General features: G+C 41.4%; 1 non-coding gene across 1 annotated transcript; it reads left to right on the top strand.

The window, feature by feature from the left end:
- The first annotated feature begins 379 nt into the window (after positions 1–379).
- On the top strand, positions 380–452 carry Trnak-cuu (transfer RNA lysine (anticodon CUU)). The gene has a single exon. It is a non-coding gene; the product is annotated as a tRNA-Lys (tRNA).
- The last annotated feature ends 20,701 nt before the right edge of the window (positions 453–21,153 follow it).

Here is a 21,153-nt window from a genome sequence, read left to right on the forward strand (position 1 = left end):
AGTCAGAGTTTGCCCTGGCAGGATGGCCCAGAAAGCCGGCATTTTTAAACAGCGCAGCTTTTTTCCTGCTACGGTTGAAAACCGAAAAACATGCGTTCAGCTTTTTGTCAACACTGTTTAAGTGTTTCGTGGCAGGACCTCTTAATGAGCGGCAGGCTTTGCAGCTGAAGCTGAGTCAGGAAGCCTCTCTTAGATGAGGCGCTTGCTTGCCTCTAGCAAGTAGAGCAGACCCAAGAAATTGCCGTAAGAAACATGCTTTACTCTATTCTTTTCTAAGCTTTCTCAGGCTTTCTGTGGACTCAGTTAGCCACACGTCTGGGCGTCATTTGTAGTAATATGGACGGCGGCAGGGTTGCGTCCCCAAATCCCCAGCCGCCTGGCCCGGCTAGCTCAGTCGGTAGAGCATGGGACTCTTAATCCCAGGGTCGTGGGTTCGAGCCCCACGTTGGGCGCCATTTGTAGTAATATGGACGGCGGCAGGGTTGCGTCCCCAAATGCCCAGCCGCCTGGCTCGGCTAGCTTATGCCCCAAATAATTACACGGACACTGTATTCTTTTAAACACTGCTCTGGCCCATTTCTAATCATCTGTGTAGCACCCCTAGGTGCGCATACCGGGAAGATTCTAGCCTAAGTCCATCCTGGGTTGGAGCTTCATAGCGTGCGTCTTCCCTGGAGCAGGTAGCATGGCGTCTCTCCTGCGTCTGCTCCGGAGAGCAGAGCTGCGGAGTCTGACCTCACTTCCTCTTCCTCCTGGCATTCTGTTCTGTCTACTCCTCCCACCTATTTTCTAACCAATGAAATGGGCCGAGGCAGTTCCTTTATTGCTTAGCCAATGAAATCAACAGATTGATATATGACACTCCCACATCACCTTACAAAAGCCCTCTGCAGGATCAGAAAAGGAGCCTAGTAGCCGGAAGGGAAGCTCAAGCAAGAGATCAAGCTGAAGGTAGAAGTTGCTTTTTAAAAGAGAGAGAGACCACAACTCAATGGGCTGGTATCTCAGTGGCTATTCAGGAAACATCACAGAGAAAGAATCTGCTTCATGCATGAGAGTCACCGATGATTTCCCTTTAAGAAAAAAACCCATCAAAACTCCCAATAACATCATCAGCATTCAACAACATGTCTATGATTTCTTTGCCTAGCCTTTGATTGTGCAGTAAATGATGCTGATAGTTAATCTGTGCAATTAATGCAAATTTCCTTGTAACTGACTAGACAGAATTGACAGGTTATCTTAAACACAGCAGGGAGTCACTCTACGATGGAACTGGTTCATCATCACCTGTGTGACAGTGACATAATTAAGATGTTTCCTTTGTCTATAAATCTCATTATGTTCAACATGATATGTTGTCATACAGATTTCTTAGGGTTTTGTCCCACTGGTGGTTTCCTTGGTATGCTTACATAATTTTTGCCAGATCCAATCAGTTTTGCCATGCACTCTCAGCTCCACGTCATTGTGTTCCCCTTATGTTCCTGTCCAAGCATTTTAGACCTCTTGTAACTGTTGTAAGAGTATCTCATGTTCAACCTAAATGATTTAGGGTTTTATTTAGGCTGGGTTTTATCTTCCATCACTGAGTTCATTGACTTTCCTTGGGCGTAATTCCTGGGACACTGAGCCTAACTCCTGGGGGATTCCTCCAGTTATTTCTCCTTTCTTAGATAGTTTACACTCTCACTATTACTGTGAGAGTGTTTCTGTAGCAAATATTCTTCTCAAGATGAGAAGAAACTTCAATATTACAATCCATTTGTTATTGTGATTTAAATACACACACACAAACACACACAAGTTAATGCACATACACTGATGATATCTCAATTTATGGGGCCATTCTGGGGATGTCAAGATCGATATCTCTCGAGTGGTTCTCAGAAGGCCATAGGGTGACCCTCTCTAGGTACTTAAGCAGGGAGGAGAGGTTGACCGCACTGTGACATGTCCCTAGGAACTATGTGTGCCTTGTCCCATAGTCAGACTGATGATTGACTATCTTGAAAACCACCATGGAACTTTTGTTTGGCAAATGATGGAGATCAAGTCAGGGTCAAAATCAGAAAACTAGATGGAGCTTCCAAGCTCCAGTGGAAGAGCAGATGGATGGAGAAAAAGAGCAAGGATGTCAGGAATATAAGGGCTTGGTCCACACTATGAGACACTGTGCCTGAACTAAGGGGATTTCAACTAATCCAGTGACCTGGGAATGAAAGAACATGGGATCAAACTGGAAGCTGTGAATGTGGCTGACAATTGGGGCAGACGGAGAAGCCAAAGATAATGGCACTTGCAATTGTCTGCATATCATACACTGGCTTTTTGTGATCATATTTTTTGTGGATGCATACCTTGCTAAATCTGGATGGATGAAGGGTGGGCTTGGACTTCCCACAGCTCAAAGTACCCTGCCCTCTATTTGGACTGGTGTTTGAGTGGAGAGGTTTATTTGCGGAGCAAGAAGAATGTGGGAGGAGGAAGAGAAGTGGAAAGTTTGATAATTATTATTATGAAGTAATGGAAAAATCAATAGAAAATAACCAATGAGGACATTGGAGCTGGGAAAAAAAACATTCATGTGAGTTGTTGACTCAGACCTAAAATTATTTTACAGAAAAAAAAACACATAAAGGCGTTGAGTTACTTGGAAAATATGACTCAAGTAATTGGGAAGAAGATTGGGGTTTTTATTTTGGGTCTTCCTGGGGCTGTATGAGCAGCATTTTAGGACCTGTATGCTGGATATTTCTGGGGGTTAGTAGGGAAGAAACCTGGCTAGGAGGAGTTTTATGACATAAGTAGAGCCTTGATGATGTCACAAAGCTTTGGTTGGGGTGGCAACTCTGTTCCACATGAAGCACTAGTCTTCTGTGAAGGTGGGCTTACTATCTTCACGGTGGCTGAGGAGGTCAGTTCAGCTCTTGGGCTCCACAACTGTTCAACCGAATTTCCAGAAGTTGGAATCTAGAGAGCCAAGATATTTTCTTTTGGTAAATATGTTTAGGAAGCAACTAGGACCACTGTAGTCAAAGAAAGGTTTCTTTCAAATCTGCTCTGGGTCCAAAATTTATGTCGTTAACAGCTCCTATATTTGATAGCTGGGGGACGGTTAATGTCGGGTATTCTCCCCACTCTATCTTTGCTAAAAATGTCCAATTCCTCAGTCCACTTAAATGGCAAAGATCCTCTTTGTCCATATGTGTTTTAAAAGATAATTATTTCTAATAGGTGCTGTTGCACAGATTAAGGTTTCTTTCTTTTGGCAGTTTGACTCACAGTACTCACTTCTCTAAAGAAGATACAGAATATCTTTATGTAATCAACCTGCATCTGGATCAGGAGACACAATAGAGAGAGCCAGTGGACTGGAGTGCCATGACCTTGGGCAGGTGGTTATAGATCAGCCAACTAACCAGTAGCTTGAGTGGTAAGGAGAGGAGTGGCTGTTCTTTGAATTCTTTTCCATCTGTTCAGATATTTCTTTCTCACTTTAGGTATAGGCATAGCTTCCTCTCTCATTGATATAGTAAGTCAGGAAGTAGGTTTCTCAGTAGAGGTCAATTGCATTTTGCAGCAGGAATATGTCTCTGATACACATATACTGAGCTGTAGACAAGAGTTTGATAATTTTCCTATTAATTTCTTAAGAACATATTCCATTTAGGTATCCAAATCTATTCAGCCCTGCCTTTTTCACCTGCTCCAAAGTTATTCCTAAAAAGAGCCTTGACCTCACATCCTCACCTTCTTATCCTTGCAGGCACTTATGGTGGAGGAAACCACTTTGTGTCTGATTTAAACTGAAGAGTTCTTCCTATGCAGAGATTGGCAGCTATGAAGCCCAAGCACAGAAACAGAGCCAAGAGACAGTGGAACAGGAGTGCTGTGGCCTATTTCAGAAAGTCTCCCGCCATGATGAAGATGCCTCTTAGTATGAGTTGCATGCCACATCTCCAGAAGAAGAATGGGCCATCGCTCCAGAAGCAAAAACTTAGTAAGCCTTTTGAGGCCCTGGAGAATATTGTTGGCCGTAGAATTTCTCATGGCTGGAAGGAAGCCAATGAACCAGTCACCCATTGGAAAGCCATCATTCTAGATCAACTGCCAACATATCCCTCTCTCTATTTGTTGAAATATGATGGGATTGATTGTGTCTATGGCTTGGAGCTTCATAGTGATGAAAGGATTTTAAACCTGAAGATCCTGCCTAATAATGTGCCATTTCCTCAGGTGACAGACACTCATCTCTCAAACACCATAGTTGGCAGAGCAGTGAAACATACATTCATGGGCACAAATGGCTCTAAGAATGACTGGAACGGGATGGTCCTAGAAGAGGTGCCAATCATGAAGACCTGGTTTTATATTACCTACAAGAAAGATCCCGTCTTGTACATTTACCACCTCCTGGATGACTACCTGGAAGGCAACCTCCACATCATGCCAGGCTCTAAGGAAGAGTGGAGTGGAGTGGTCCCTGATGAGGTGCAGACCATAACGACCTGTTTCTACATTGTCAACGAGAATGATCCGGTCCTGTACCTTTACCACCATCATGATGATTCCATTGAAGGCAACCTCCATATCACGCCTGAATGTCCTCCAGTAGAGGTGACTTTGGAATTAGGCAGGGATTCCTTGGAGGGCAAAAGAGTGCAGTACAACAAAAAAGATGGAACCCAAGAGATAGGTAAAATTATTTGCCAAGTTCCCAACAAACCTTCTGTGTATTTCATCAAGTTTGATAATGACTTCCATATCTATGTCTATGATTTGGTGAAGATCTGTTAAAGTGAAATTCTCAAATTTTGAGGGGCAGACTTAATTCTCTCTTTGGGAATGTGTTTTTTCAGAGATACCTCAGGTCTTCTATGAATCCTGGTATCTTTTCCAATGGATTATCCTTTCTCAAAGAATAAAAATTTGTTAACATGTTGTGTTATTTGGTCAATGATGGATTGTGTTTGGTGGATGGGGCATCACAGAAATACATGCCTCAAAACAAAGCAGGATTTATGGTCTTTTCCCCTTGGAGAGTAAAGGACTGGGGATGCGTGGTGTGGTAAAGGACAAGATGGCTGTCAAGGAAGCAGTGGAGAGGGGACAAAAAGTTGTATGATCTTGGGGCGGTATGAAGCTTGAGGGAAAACCATGTCAAATGAAAAGATGTGACCGATATCAGCGTGAGGTATTGGGACTTAAGAGGATAAAGAGTAGATTAATCAGGAAGGGACACAAATGTATACTCAAAATCAGAGAAAATTAGGTTTCATTTGATGAATGGTTTAATTCGTACTGGCTGTAAGTCAAAGGATGTTTGATCTCCACTAGAGCATGTTGCTTAGTGAAAAGTGTCTCCGTTCAGTTGCTCTTCTCCAGCAAGTTACATCAAGCTACCTACTTAGTTTTGCCAGAATTCTGTCTGCCACCTACTTTGTCATGCCTGGATTCGGTATGCCTTGAACTCTCATAGGTCTTATCCATGCCATCCAACCCTTGTCAGTTCATTTAAATAATTGCCCTGCCATATCTGGAAAACAGTGTTCCCTTTCATTGATCATGTTCTGTAGTACTTGGGCTATAAAACTCATGAACACACTCACCCACACACAGGATAAACATGTACATATGATGCCCACTAGTGTGTGACATGCACACATATGATGAATGCACCGAACTCCATAATATCAGTAAAGTAGGGAATCCATGATGCTAGGTGGAGTCTGGAAAAGACCCCACACACCCATCAAACCGCCAAATACCAGTATGGTACTGATGTCTGACTCCCATCCTGTAAGGAACCTGCCGTCCTGTAACTGGCCTTTTTTGGTTCCTTCATCTTCACAAACTTGGTTAAAATGTTAGAGTTGTCAAACTGGGAGTTAGGGTCCAGCATGTAGATCAGCTGTCCCAGGTCAGGTGATTTGGCTACAATTTGGGTGAGAAATTGTACCAGGGAATTCTGGTACACCCTCTCCTCTTCTTCTCCCTGTCCTCATCATCACTCTTGTGGGTGGGCCTGGAGCACAAAGAAGGTAAAATGGAATAAGCCTCCTCCTTAGTGGAAAATCTTGTCAATCCTTAATTTGACCTGTCTCTCTGAGGGAATGCAGCACATTTTTTCCTACTAGGTCTCCTCATTCATTGGTTCACTCATTTTTCCAATGAATGATTGAATTCATCCATTCTTCCTTGTCTCTCTCTCTTCTTTCTTCCCTTCTTCCATTTCCCCCTTGATTGTAGAAATTTGAGCAGCAGGGCTGCATCCCCATGGGGCCGCCTTGTAAGGTTATGCTCCGAAATAACAACACAAAACTATTCATTTCAACACTGCCTGCCCCATTATTTTCAGCCTCTTAACCCATGTCTAATAATGTATGTTGCAGCACGAGTTGTGCTTAGAAGGAAAGATTTAGCATGTCTGACCTGGTGGCTGGCTGTATCGCCATCTGCCTCAGAGTGCAGAGCTACCATTTCTGCCCATGGGAGAGGTGCATGGCATCTCTAAGCTCAATTCCTATTCCTCCCAGCATTCTCTTATGTTTATTCCACCCACCTATGTTCTAACCTTTCAGGCCAAACAGTTTCTTTATTTAATTAACCAATGACCTATACTCCATCATTACTCCTATTTCTGTTTTAACAAGATCGGAATCTTTAACTTTAACATAGCAAAATTACATATAACAAAACAGTTATCAAGCAAGAATTACAGTTACAATATTTATATCTATTTTATCTTTTATCATAACAATGGAAAACTATAACTATCTATCTCTTCTTCAACTCCATAGATACTCCAGAATAATACAGTATTACCTAAGCAAACAAAAAGTAAGCCATTTTCAAACTCTAGAAATGACAGAGACATCTCGCTGCCTGGACAGTCACCCAAAGTTCCTCTGTACCGTTGGTGTTTCCATCCTCAGCCTACAGGCCCATAGTTTCCAGCAGACATTTCCATGATGCAGGAAATTTCAAAGGCAGTCACTATCTGCTTGTCTTGAAGAATGTTTTGCTGACCCTTCCCTGAATCAAGAACACGAAAAGATCTTCTCACCTTTAGGCAAGTTCAGTAGTCCTCTCTCTGAGTGTTTTCTGTGTACAGTTTATGCAACAATCCAGGCAAGAGCAGTTTCTTCCCCAAATGGCTATCAAACTCCATAAGGATCCTCTGTGATGCCCATCTTCTTCCTGAAGTAGATATGTGCTGCCAAGAGTAGAGTGTCTCACTGTCATGAAAAACCCTAAGGTACTAAAACATTAAATAGCCTATTTTGTAGTCTAGAGAGTTATGAATAATGCCTATCTGACTGAAATATATATATCTATGGAGCTAGAAAATCTAACTAACATGACTATAAACTTGACTATTATTAATGATTATCCATTAATAACCTATATACATTATATTTTTAAATGAACTACACAATCACAATACCTTAATTAAGATCAAAAATGCATATATATATAACAAAATTGACGTAAAATCTCTATCAGTAAAGCAAAATCTATACTAATGCAAATATTCATATCTATATCACATCCCACTTTAAATGTAAAAGAACGTTTATAAGCCATATTTGGGAACGTGGGTGCAGTTTTTTCTCTCCAAAATGCTTCCTGCTGAATGGTGGCATCATTATTGATTTATCTCAGTTGGCAGTTGAGCGAAGCAATTTTTTAAAGGTGTTCACAGCAACCTTTAAGTAGGGCGTGGTCCATCCTACCATATTAGGATAGAGGCATCCACAGACTATCACCCTCCGTGAAAACAAAATAGAAACTCCTTTCCAAAGCATCATGTCCTTAGATCCAAATTTCAAAGTCAAGGCATTTTCAAAATATCTATGTTGGATTATTTCAGCGGCTTTTATAAAGAAACATCTTTTAGCAGCTATTGCTACTGCCTCAAAATTCAAATGATTCAAAAAGAGCATAATAGCATACAATATCAAAATTCGATGTGAATTTTCCATCTTTGTGCGCTTCAATTTAACCTCTATTTTGTTTATTTTTCCTTTTTATTTTTTGCCTTTTGAGACAGGTTCTCTGTATCTTTGACCTGGAATAACTAACTCTGTATACCTGTCTGTCCTTGAAGTCTCAGAGATCTGCCTCTCTCTGCCTTTCAGGCATTGGGATTAAAGGTGTATGCTACTACACATTGAACTCACAAAGATCTGTTTGTCTCTGCCTTCAAGGCACTGGGATTAAAGGCGTGTGCTACCTCACCTTGAAGGTACAGAGGTCAATCTCCTTCTGCCTCCCATGTGTTGGGTTTACAGGTGTGTACTACCACACCCAACAACTCTCTTTCTTTTTTTAACTTTAAGAACTTCAAATTTTAGCCTGCACATATTTTTAACACACTGTAAATCATTTAAAAATTTTCTTTGTCTTTGAATCTCTCTTTACTCTATTTCTCTCTCTGTTTTTCTGACCACATGAGTCTTTCATTTACCAAGCAATCTCAGTAGGACTAAAGCCGTGGCTTTGCTGGCCAGATGTAGCCCATTCCTTAGCTTTCTGCCATTCCAAGCTTGTGGCTGAGGTACCGAACAGAGCCGCATTCAGTGCCACAAGTCTACAGTGTTTCAAGGTCCTTGCCATCAAAGAGGCTGCAACAGACAACACTCAAGCCCTCTTTCTGTAGCTGGCCCTCCTTCCTCAAACAGTCAGAGTTGGCCCAGGCAGGATGGCCCAGAAACCCGGCATTTTAAAACAACACAGTTTTTTTTCCTGCTACTGCTGAAAACATACAAGCATTCAGTTGGCATTTATCAACACCATTTAAATGTTTTGTGGCAGGACCTCTTAAGGGCTGCAGGGTTTTGCAGCTGAAGCTGAGTCAGCAAGCCTCTTTTAGATGAGAGCCCTTGCTTTCTTCTAGCAAGCAGAGCAGACCGAGAAATCGCTGCTACCAAGAAAACATGCTTTACTCTTTCCCAGGCTTTCTCAGGCTTTCAGTGGATTCAGTTGTCCACAAGGCTGCAAGCCATTCTGTAGTTATTTGAGCAGCGAGGCTGTGTCCCCAGCACCACGGCCGCATGAAGGTTATGCCTGAAATAAATAAACCAAAACTTTATTCTTTTAAACACTGCTGGCCCATTAGATTCAGCATTTTAACCCATTTCTAATAATCAGTGTAGTATAACGAGGTGCACTTACCAGGAAAAATTCAGCATGTCTGACATGGTGGCTGGCTGCATCGACATCTGCCTCAAAGAGCAGAGCTATGGCATCTGCCGGGGAGAGGGGAGCATGGCTTCTCTGAGCTCACTACCTCTTCCTTCCAGCATTCTATTTTGTTTACTCCACCTACCTATGTTCTAACCTATCAGCTGAAGCGGATTCTTTCTTTAATTAATCAATAAACTTCTTCTGTCACTTTATCCTTTCAACAGCTTGCCCATATAAATCTCCCATGTGTCTTCTGTTGTATAATCTTTCATTTGTAAAGATCTTGCACTCTCAGGGGAGGATTTTTCTGACATCTCTGTGGACGGAGATCATATGAGGAAGATCAGATGAGCAACCATGACAACTCTAATGCTGTAGAGTTATGTGGACCAGAGATTGATGGCTGACATTCCTGTGCTATGCATCAGATGCCCCTGAACTCTGGCCCTGTTGACAGACAGGCAGACATCCAGTTGGTCACACATACTTAACTCATTCGGGTTCACAGATACTGTAAATGGAGTTTTAATTCTTCTCCTAAACTAATAAAGATACCAAGATTAGGAGAAGAGAAGAGCCTGAAGTAATGCCTCAAAATGGGTCATTTTGCAAAGGAAAGGTTACCTGCCTCCATGTATGCTGTCTCCCTTTCTTAGTCAAATCCATCCTTCCAGTGTCTAGCTAACAGCTAACCATAGGATTGAACCCAACTGCCTTTGATTTCTGAAATAAGTGCTGTCCCCTTAAGGTCTCATAACAGCACAGGAAGGTTTGTAAGACTGTCCCAGCAACAATTTAAAGCAATTCTAGGACACCAAAGATGCAGCAAATTTGGTTAATTGGTAATATAGATCGTTCTGATGGGACAAAATAATTTAGAATTGAAAAAAAACAGATTGGTGTACTCACGATGAATTTACGTGATATGGCACACACAGGCTTCTGGTTCTGAATACTTCATGCTCGGTGGGTTTTAGAGATTGTCGTGACCCTGAAACTAGCTGGAGGCTTTGGGGCCTTGAAAGGACAAGACTTAATATTTCAGGATATCCTTGTACTTGGTTCCCACTGTTTACTGATTTCCTTACAGAGAATGAGCAGCCATCTACTCCTGCTGCCATGCCTTCCCCACATGAACAGAGAGAAGACCCTATACACACAGGTCGCTTGTATCACATGTGAAGGCATAAGTCACAAACAAACTCCCACAGCAGTTTAGAATTGTGATTAATAGAATGATTAGTTCTTGAAAGGGGAAAAACTTAGAGATCACAATCCCTTACAAAAGCCCTCTGCAGGATCAGAAAAGGAGCCTAGTAGCCAGAAGGGAAGCTCAAGCAAGAGATCAAGCTGAAGGGAGAAGTTGATTTTTAAAAGAGAGAGAGACCACAACTCAATGGGCTGGTATCTCAGTGGCTATTCAGGAAACATCACAGAGAAAGTATCTGCTTCATGCATGAGAGTCACCGATGATTTCCCTTTAAGAACAAAACCCATCAAAACTCCCAATAACATCATCAGCATTCAACAACATGTCTATGATTTCTTTGCCTTGCCTTTGATTGTGCAGTAAATGATGCTGATAGTTAATCTGTGCAATTAATGCAAATTTCCTTGTAACTGACTAGACAGAATTGACAGGTTATCTTAAACACAGCAGGGAGTCACTCTACGATGGAACTGGTTCATCATCACCTGTGTGACAGTGACATAATTAAGATCTTTCCTTTGTCTATAAATCTCATTATGTTCAACATGATATGTTGTCATACAGATTTCTTAGGGTTTTGTCCCACTGGTGGTTTCCTTGGTATGCTTACATAATTTTTGCCAGATCCAATCAGTTTTGCCATGCACTCTCAGCTCCACGTCATTGTGTTCCCCTTATGTTCCAGTCCAGGCATTTTAGACCTCTTGTAACTGTTGTAAGAGTATCTCATGTTCCACCTAAATGATTTAGGGTTTTATTTAGGCTGGGTTTTATCTTCCATCACTGAGTTCATTGACTTTCCTTGGGCGTAATTCCTGGGACACTGAGCCTAACTCCTGGGGGATTCCTCCAGTTATTTCTCCTTTCTTAGATAGTTTACACTCTCACTATTACTGTGAGAGTGTTTCTGTAGCAAATATTCTTCTCAAGATGAGAAGAAACTTCAATATTACAATCCATTTGTTATTGTGCTTTAAATACACACACACAAACACACACAAGTTAATGCACATACACTGATGATATCTCAATTTATGGGGCCATTCTGGTTATGTCAAGATCGATATCTCTGAGTGTTTCTCAGAAGGCCATAGGGTGACCCTCTCTAGGTACTTAAGCAGGGAGGAGAAGTTGACCGCTCTGTGACATGTCCCTAGGAACTATGTGTGCCTTGTCCCATAGTCAGACTGATGACTGACTATCTTGAAAACCACCATGGAACTTTTGTTTGGCAAATGATGGAGATCAAGTCAGGGTCAAAATCAGAAAACTAGATGGAGATTCCAAGCTCCAGTGGAAGAGCAGATGGATGGAGAAAAAGAGCAAGGATGTCAGGAATATAAGGGCTTGGTCCACACTATGAGACACTGTGCCTGAACTAAGGGGATTTCAACTAATCCAGTGACCTGGGAATGAAAGAACATGGGATCAAACTGGAAGCTGTGAATGTGGCTGACAATTGGGGCAGACGGAGAAGCCAAAGATAATGGCACTTGCAATTGTCTGCATATCATACACTGGCTTTTTGTGATCATATTATTTGTGGATGCATACCTTGCTAAATCTAGATGGATAAAGGGGGGCTTGGACTTCCCACAGCTCAAAGTACCCTGCCCTCTATTTGGACTGGTGTTTGAGTGGAGAGGTTTATTTGCAGAGCAAGAAGAATGTGGGAGGAGGAAGAGAAGTGGAAAGTTTGATAATTATTATTATGAAGTAATGGAAAAATCAATAGAAAATAACCAATGAGGACATTGGAGCTAGGAAAAAAAAACATTCATGTGAGTTGTTGACTCAAACCAAAAATTATTTTACCGAAAAAAAAAACACATAAAGGCGTTGAGTTACTTGGAAAATATGACTCAAGTAATTGGGATGAAGATTGGGGTTTTTATTTTGGGTCTTCATGGGGCTGTATGAGCAGCATTTTAGGACCTGTATGCTGGATATTTCTGGGGGTTAGTAGGGAAGAAACCTGGCTAGGAGGAGTTTTATGACATAAGTAGAGCCTTGATGATGTCACAAAGCTTTGGTTGGGGGTGGCAACTCTGTTCCACATGAAGCACTAGTCTTCTGTGAAGGTGGGCTTACTATCTTCACGGTGGCTGAGGAGGTCAGTTCAGCTCTTGGGCTCCACAACTGTTCAACCGAATTTCCAGAAGTTGGAATCTAGAGAGCCAAGATATTTTCTTTTGGTAAATATGTTTAGGAAGCAACTAGGACCACTGTAGTGAAAGAAAGGTTTCTTTCAAATCTGCTCTGGGTCCAAAATTTATGTCGTTAACAGCTCCTATATTTGATAGCTGGGGGACGATTAATGTCGGGTATTCTCCCCACTCTATCTTTGCTAAAAATGTCCAATTCCTCAGTCCACTGAAATGGCAAAGATCCTCTTTGTCCATATGTGTTTTAAAAGATAATTATTTCTAATAGGTGCTGTTGCACAGACTAAGGTTTCTTTCTTTTGGCAGTTTGACTCACAGTACTCACTTCTCTAATGAAGATACAGAATATCTTTATGTAATCAACCTGGATCTGGATCAGGAGACACAATAGAGAGAGCCAGTGGACTGGAGTGCCATGACCTTGGGCAGGTGGTTATAGATCAGCCAACTAACCAGTAGCTTGAGTGGTAAGGAGAGGAGTGGCTGTTCTTTGAATTCTTTTCCATCTGTTCAGATATTTCTTTCTCACTTTAGGTATAGGCATAGCTTCCTCTCTCATTGATATAGTAAGTCAGGAAGTAGGTTTCTCAGTAGAGGTCAATTGCATTTTGCAGCAGGAATATGTCTCTGATACACATATACTGAGCTGTAGACAAGAGTTTGATAATTTTCCTATTAATTTCTTAAGAACATATTACATTTAGGTATCCAAATCTATTCAGCACTGCCTTTTTCACCTGCTCCAAAGTTATTCCTAAAAAGAGCCTTGACCTCACATCCTCACCTTCTTATCCTTGCAGGCACTTATGGTGGAGGAAACCACTTTGTGTCTGATTTAAACTGAAGAGTTCTTCCTATGCAGAGATTGGCAGCTATGAAGCCCAAGCACAGAAACAGAGCCAAGAGACAGAGGAACAGGAGTGCTGTGGCCTATCTCAGAAAGTCTCCCGCCATGATGAAGATGCCTCTTAGTATGAGTTGCATGCCACATCTCCAGAAGAAGAATGGGCCATCGCTCCAGAAGCAAAAACTTAGTAAGCCTTTTGAGGCCCTGGAGAATATTGTTGGCCGCAGAATTTCTCATGGCTGGAAGGAAGCCAATGAACCAGTCACCCATTGGAAAGCCATCATTCTAGATCAACTGCCAACATATCCCTCTCTCTATTTGTTGAAATATGATGGGATTGATTGTGTCTATGGCTTGGAGCTTCATAGTGATGAAAGGATTTTAAACCTGAAGATCCTGCCTAATAATGTGCCATTTCCTCAGGTGACAGACACTCATCTCTCAAACACCATAGTTGGCAGAGCAGTGAAACATACATTCATGGGCACAAATGGCTCTAAGAGTGACTGGAACGGGATGGTCCTAGAAGAGGTGCCAATCATGAAGACCTGGTTTTATATTACCTACAAGAAAGATCCCGTCTTGTACATTTACCACCTCCTGGATGACTACCTGGAAGGCAACCTCCACATCATGCCAGGCTCTAAGGAAGAGTGGAGTGGCGTGGTCCCAGATGAGGTGCAGACCATAACGACCTGTTTCTACATTGTCAACGAGAATGATCCGGTCCTGTACCTTTACCACCATCATGATGATTCCATTGAAGGCAACCTCCACATCACGCCTGAAAGTCCTCCAGTAGAGGTGACTTTGGAATTAGGCAGGGATTCCTTGGAGGGCAAAATAGTGCAGTACAACAAAAAAGATGGAAACCAAGAGATAGGTAAAATTATTTGCCAAGTTCCCAACAAACCTTCTGTGTATTTCATCAAGTTTGATAATGACTTCCATATCTATGTCTATGATTTGGTGAAGATCTGTTAAAGTGAAATTCTCAAATTTTGAGGGGCAGACTTACTTCTCTCCTTGGGAATGTGTGTTTTCAGAGATACCTCAGGTCTTCTATGAATCCTGGTATCTTTTCCAATGGATTATTCTTTCTCAAAGAATAAAAATTTGTTAAAATGTTGTGTTATTTGGTCAATGATGGATTGTGTTTGGTGGATGGGGCATCACAGAAATACATGCCTTAAAACAAAGCAGGATTTATGGTCTTTTCCCCTTGGAGAGTAAAGGACTGGGGATGTGTGGTGTGGTAAAAGACAAGATGGCTGTCAAGGAAGCAGTGGAGAGGGGACAAAAAGTTGTATGATCTCGGGGCGGTATGAAGCTTGAGGGAAAACCATGTCAAATGGAAAGATGTGACCGCTATCAGCGTGAGGTATTGGGACTTAAGAGGATAAAGAGTAGATTAATCAGGAAGGGACACAAATGTATACTCAAAATCAGAGAAAATTAGGTTTCATTTGATGAATGGTTTAATTCGTACTGGCTGTAAGTCAAAGGATGTTTGATCTCCACTAGAGCATGTTGCTTAGTGAAAAGTGTCTCCGCTCAGTTGCTCTTCTCCAGTAAGTTGGACATCAAGCTACCTACTTAGTTTTGCCAGAATTCTGTCTGCCACCTACTTTGTCATGCCTGGATTCGGTATGCCTTGAACTCTCATAGGTCTTATCCATGCCATCCAACCCTTGTCAGTTCATTTAAATAATTGCCCTGCCATATCTGGAAAACAGTGTTCCCTTTCATTGATCATGTTCTGTAGTACTTGGGCTATAAAACTCATGAACACACTCACCCACACACAGGATAAACATGTACATATGATGCCCACTAGTGTGTGACATGCACACATATGATGAATGCACAGAACTCCATAATATCAGTAAAGTAGGGAATCCATGATGCTAGGTGGAGTCTGGCAAAGACCCCACACACCCATCAAACCGCCAAATACCAGTATGGTACTGATGTCTGACTCCCATCCTGTAAGGAACCTGCCGTCCTGTAACTGGGCTATTTTTGGTTCCTTCATCTTCACAAACTTGGTTAAAATGTTAGGGTTGTCAAACTGGGAGTTAGGGTCCAGCATGTAGATCAGCTGTCCCAGGTCAGGTGATTTGGCTACAATTTGGGTGAGAAATTGTACCAGGGAATTCTGGTACACCCTCTCCTCTTCTTCTCTCTGTCCTCATCATCACTCTTGTGGGTGGGCCTGGAGAAAAAAGAAGGTAAAATTGAATAAGCCTCCTCCTTAGTGGAAAACCTTGTCAATCCTTAATTTGACCTGTCTCTCTGAGGGAATGCAGCACATTTTTCCTACTAGGTCTCCTCATTCATTGGTTCACTCATTTTTCCAATGAATGATTTAATTCATCCATTCTTCCTTGTCTCTCTCTCTTCTTTCTTCCCTTCTTCCATTTCCCCTTTGATTGTAGAAATTTGAGCAGCAGGGCTGCATCCCCATGGGGCCGCCTTGTAAGGTTATGCTCCGAAATAACAACACAAAACTATTCATTTCAACACTGCCTGCCCCATTATTTTCAGCCTCTTAACCCATGTCTAATAATGTATATTGCAGCACGAGTTGTGCTTAGAAGGAATGATTTAGCATGTCTGACCTGGTGGCTGGCTGTATCGCCATCTGCCTCAGAGTGCAGAGCTACCATTTCTGCCCATGGCAGAGGTGCATGGCATCTCTAAGCTCAATTCCTATTCCTCCCAGCATTCTCTTATGTTTATTCCACCCACCTATGTTCTAACCTTTCAGGCCAAACAGTTTCTTTGTTTAATTAACCAATGACCTATACTCCATCATTACTCCTATTTCTGTTTAAACAAGAACGGAATCTTTAACTTTAACATAGCAAAATTACATATAACAAAACAGTTATCAAGCAAGAATTACAGTTACAATATTTATATCTATTTTATCTTTTATCATAACAATGGAAAACTATAGCTATCTATCTATTCTTCAACTCCATCAGAGACTCCAGAATAATACAGCATTACCTAAGCAAACAAAAAGTAAGCCATTTTCAAACTCTAGAAATGACAGAGACATCTCGCTGCCTGGACAGTCACCCAAAGTTCCTCTGTACCGTTGGTGTTACCATCCTCAACCTACAGGCCCATAGTTTCCAGCAGACATTTCCATGAAGCAGGAAATTTCAAAGGCAGTCACTATCTGCTTGTCTTGAAGAATGTTTTGCTGACACTTTCCTGAATCAGGAACACGAAAAGATCATCTTACCTTTAGGCAAGTTCAGTAGTCCTCTCTCTGAGTGTTTTCTGTGTACAGTTTATGCAACAATCCAGGCAAGAGCAGTTTCTTCCCCAAATGGCTATCAAACTCCATAAGGATCCTTTTTGATGCCCATCTTCTTCCTGAAGTAGATATGTGCTGCCAAGAGTAGAGTGTCTCACTGTCATGAAAAACCCTAAGGTACTAAAACATTAAATACCCTATTTTGTAGTCTAGAGAGATATGAATAATGCCTATCTAACTGAAATATATATATATATATATATGTATATATATCTATGTAGCTAGAAAATCTAACTAACATGACTACAAACTTGACTATTATTAATGATTACCCAATAATAACCTATATACATTATATTTTTAAATGAACTACACAATCACAATACCTTAATTAAGATCAAAAATGCATAAACATGTAACAAAATTGACCTAAAATCTCTATCAGTAAAGCAAAATCTACACTAATGCAAATATTCATATCTATATCACATCCCACTTTAAATGTAAAAGAACGTTCATAAGCCATATTTGGGAACGTGGGTGCAGTTTTTTCTCTCCAAAATGCTTCCTGCTGAATGGTGGCATCATTATTGATTTATCTCAGTTGGCAGTTGAGTGAAGCAATTTTTTAAAGGTGTTCACAGCAACCTTTAAGTAGGGCGTGGTCCATCCTACCATATTAGGATAGAGGCATCCACAGACTATCACCCTCTGTGAAAACAAAATAGAAACTCCTTTCCAAAGCATCATGTCCTTAGATCCAAATTTCAAAGTCAAGGCATTTTCAAAATATCTATGTTGGATTATTTCAGCAGCTTTTATAAAGAAACATCTTTTAGCAGCTATTGCTACTGCCTCAAAATTCACATGATTCAAAAAGAGCATAATAGCATACAATATCAAAATTCGCTGTGAATTTTCCATCTTTGTGCGCTTCAATTTAACCTCTATTTTGTTTATTTTTCCTTTTTATTTTTTGCCTTTTGAGACAGGTTCTCTGTATCTTTGACCTGGAATAACTCTGTATACCTGTCTGTCCTTGTAATCTCAGAGATCTGCCTCTCTCTGCCTTTCAGGCATTGTGATTAAAGGTGTATGCTACTACACTTTGAACTCACAATTATCTGTTTGTCTCTGCATTCAAGGCACTGGGATTAAAGGCGTGTGCTACCTCACCTTGAAGGTACAGAGGTCAATCTCCCTCTGCCTCCCATGTGTTGGGTTTACAGGTGTGTACGACCACACCCAAAAACTCTCTTCCTTTTTTTAACTTTAAGAACTTCAAATTTTAGCCTGCACATATTTTTAACACACTGTAAATCATTTAAAAATTTTCATGTCTTTGAATCACTCTTTACTCTATTTCTCTCTCTGTTTTTCTGACCACATGAGTCTTTCATTTACCAAGCAATCTCAGTAGGACTAAAGCCGTGGCTTTGCTGGCCAGATGTAGCCCATTCCTTAGCTTTCTGCCATTCCAACCTTGTGGCTGAGGTACCGAACAGAGCCGCATTCAGTGCCACAAGTCTACAGTGTTTCAAGGTCCTTGCCATCAAAGAGGCTGCAACAGACAACACTCAAGCCCTCTTTCTGTAGCTGGCCCTCCTTCCTCAAACAGTCAGAGTTTGCCCAGGCAGGATGGCCCAGAAAGCCGCATTTTAAAACAACACAGTTTTTTTTCCTGCTACTGCTGAAAACATACAAGCATTCAGTTGGCTTTTATCAACACCATTTAAATGTTTTGTGGCAGGACCTCTTAAGGGCTGCAGGGTTTTGCAGCTGAAGCTGAGTCAGCAAGCCTCTTTTAGATGAGAGCCCTTGCTTTCTTCTAGCAAGCAGAGCAGACCGAGAAATCGCTGCTACCAAGAAAACATGCTTTACTCTTTCCCAAGCTTTCTCAGGCTTTCAGTGGATTCAGTTGTCCACAAGGCTGCAAGCCATTCTGTAGTTATTTGAGCAGCGAGGCTGTGTCCCCAGCACCACGGCCGCATGAAAGTTATGCCTGAAATAAATACACAAAAACTGTATTCTTTTAAACACTGCTGGCCCATTAGATTCAGCATTTTAACCCATTTCTAATAATCAGTGTAGTATAACGAGGTGCACTTACCAGGAAAAATTCAGCATGTCTGACATGGTGGCTGGCTGCATGGACATCTGCCTCAGAGAGCAGAGCTATGGCATCTGCCGGGGAAAGGGGAGCATGGCTTCTCTGAGCTCACTACCTCTTCCTCCCAGCATTCTATTTTGTTTACTCCACCTACCTATGTTCTAACCTATCAGCTGAATAGGATTCTTTCTTTAATTAATCAAAAAACTTCTTCTGTCATTTTATCCTTTCAACAGCTTGCCCATATAAATCTCCCATGTGTCTTCTGTTGTATAATCTTTCATTTGTAAAGAACTTGCACTCTCAGGGGAGGATTTTTCTGACATCTCTGTGGATGGAGATCATATGAGGAAGATCAGATGAGCAACCATGACAACTCTAATGCTGTAGAGTTAGGTGGACCAGAGATTGATGGCTGACATCCCTGTGCTATGCATCAGATGCCCCTGAACTCTGGCCCTGTTGACAGACAGGCAGACATCAAGTTGGTCACACATACTTTACGCATTCAGGTTCACAGATACTGTAAATGGAGTTTTAATTCTTCTCCTAAACTAATAAAGAAACCAAGATTAGGAGAAGAGAAGAGCCTGAAGTAAGGCCTCAAAATGGGTCATTTTGCAAAGGAAAGGTTACCTGCCTCCATGTATGCTGTCTCCCTTTCTTAGTCAAATCCATCCTTCCAGTGTCTAGCTAACAGCTAACCATAGGATTGAACCCAACTGCCTTTGATTTCTGAAATAAGTGCTGTCCCCTTAAGGTCTCATAACAGCACAGGAAGGTTTGTAAGACTGTCCCAGCAACAATTTAAAGCAATTCTAGGACACCAAAGATGCAGCAAATTTGGTTTATTGGTAATATAGATCGTTCTGATGGGACAAAATGATGTAGCATTAAAAAAAAAAAACAGATTGGTGGACTCACGATGAATTTATGTGATATGGCACACACAGGCTTCTGGTTCTGAATACTTCATGCTCGGTGGGTTTTAGAGATTGTCGTGACCCTGAAACTAGCTGGAGGCTTTGGGGCATTGAAAGGACAAGACTTAATATTTCAGGACATCCTTGTACTTGGTTCCCACTGTTTACTGATTTCCTTACAGAGAATGAGCAGCCATCTACTCCTGCTGCCATGCCTTCCCCACATGAACAGAGAGAAGACCCTATACACACAGGTCGCTTGTATCACATGTGAAGGCATAAGTCACAAACAAACTCCCACAGCAGTTTAGAATTGTGATTAATAGAATGATTAGTTCTTGAAAGGGGAAAAACTTAGAGATCACAATCCCTTACAAAAGCCCTCTGCAGGATCAGAAAAGGAGCCTAGTAGCCGGAAGGGAAGCTCAAGCAAGAGATCAAGCTGAAGGTAGAAGTTGATTTTTAAAAGAGAGAGAGACCACAACTCAATGGGCTGGTATCTCAGTGGCTATTCAGGAAACATCACAGAGAAAGGATCTGCTTCATGCATGAGAGTCACCGATGATTTCCCTTTAAGAAAAAAAAACCATCAAAACTCCCAATAACATCATCAGCATTCAACAACATGTCTATGATTTCTTTGCCTTGCCTTTGATTGTGCAGTAAATGATGCTGTAGTTAATCTGTGCAATTAATGCAAATTTCCTTGTAACTGAATAGACAGAATTGACAGGTTATCTTAAACACAGCAGGGAGTCACTCTACGATGGAACTGGTTCATCATCACCTGTGTGACAGTGACATAATTAAGATCTTTCCTTTGTCTATAAATCTCATTATGTTCAACATGATATGTTGTCATACAGATTTCTTAGGGTTTTGTCCCACTGGTGGTTTCCTTGGTATGCTTACATAATTTTTGCCAGATCCAATCAGTTTTGCCATGCACTCTCAGCTCCACGTCATTGTGTTCCCCTTATGTTCCAGTCCAGGCATTTTAGACCTCTTGTAACTGTTGTAAGAGTATCTCATGTTCCACCTAAATGATTTAGGGTTTCATTTAGGCTGGGTTTTATCTTCCATCACTGAGTTCATTGACTTTCCTTGGGCGTAATTCCTGGGACACTGAGTCTAACTCCTGGGGGATTCCTCCAGTTATTTCTCCTTGCTGAGACAGTTTACACTCTCACTATTACTGTGAGAGTGTTTCTGTAGCAAATATTCTTCTCAAGATGAGAAGAAACTTCAATATTACAATCCATTTGTTATTGTGATTTCAATACACACACACAAACACACACAAGTTAATGCACATACACTGATGATATCTCAATTTATGGGGCCATTCTGGGGATGTCAAGATCGATATCTCTCGAGTGGTTCTCAGAAGGCCATAGGGTGACTCTATCTAGGTACTTAAGCAGGTAGGAGAAGT

The sequence above is a fragment of the Microtus pennsylvanicus genome, chromosome Y (assembly GCF_037038515.1).
Source record: "Microtus pennsylvanicus isolate mMicPen1 chromosome Y, mMicPen1.hap1, whole genome shotgun sequence".
NCBI lineage: Eukaryota > Metazoa > Chordata > Mammalia > Rodentia > Cricetidae > Microtus > Microtus pennsylvanicus.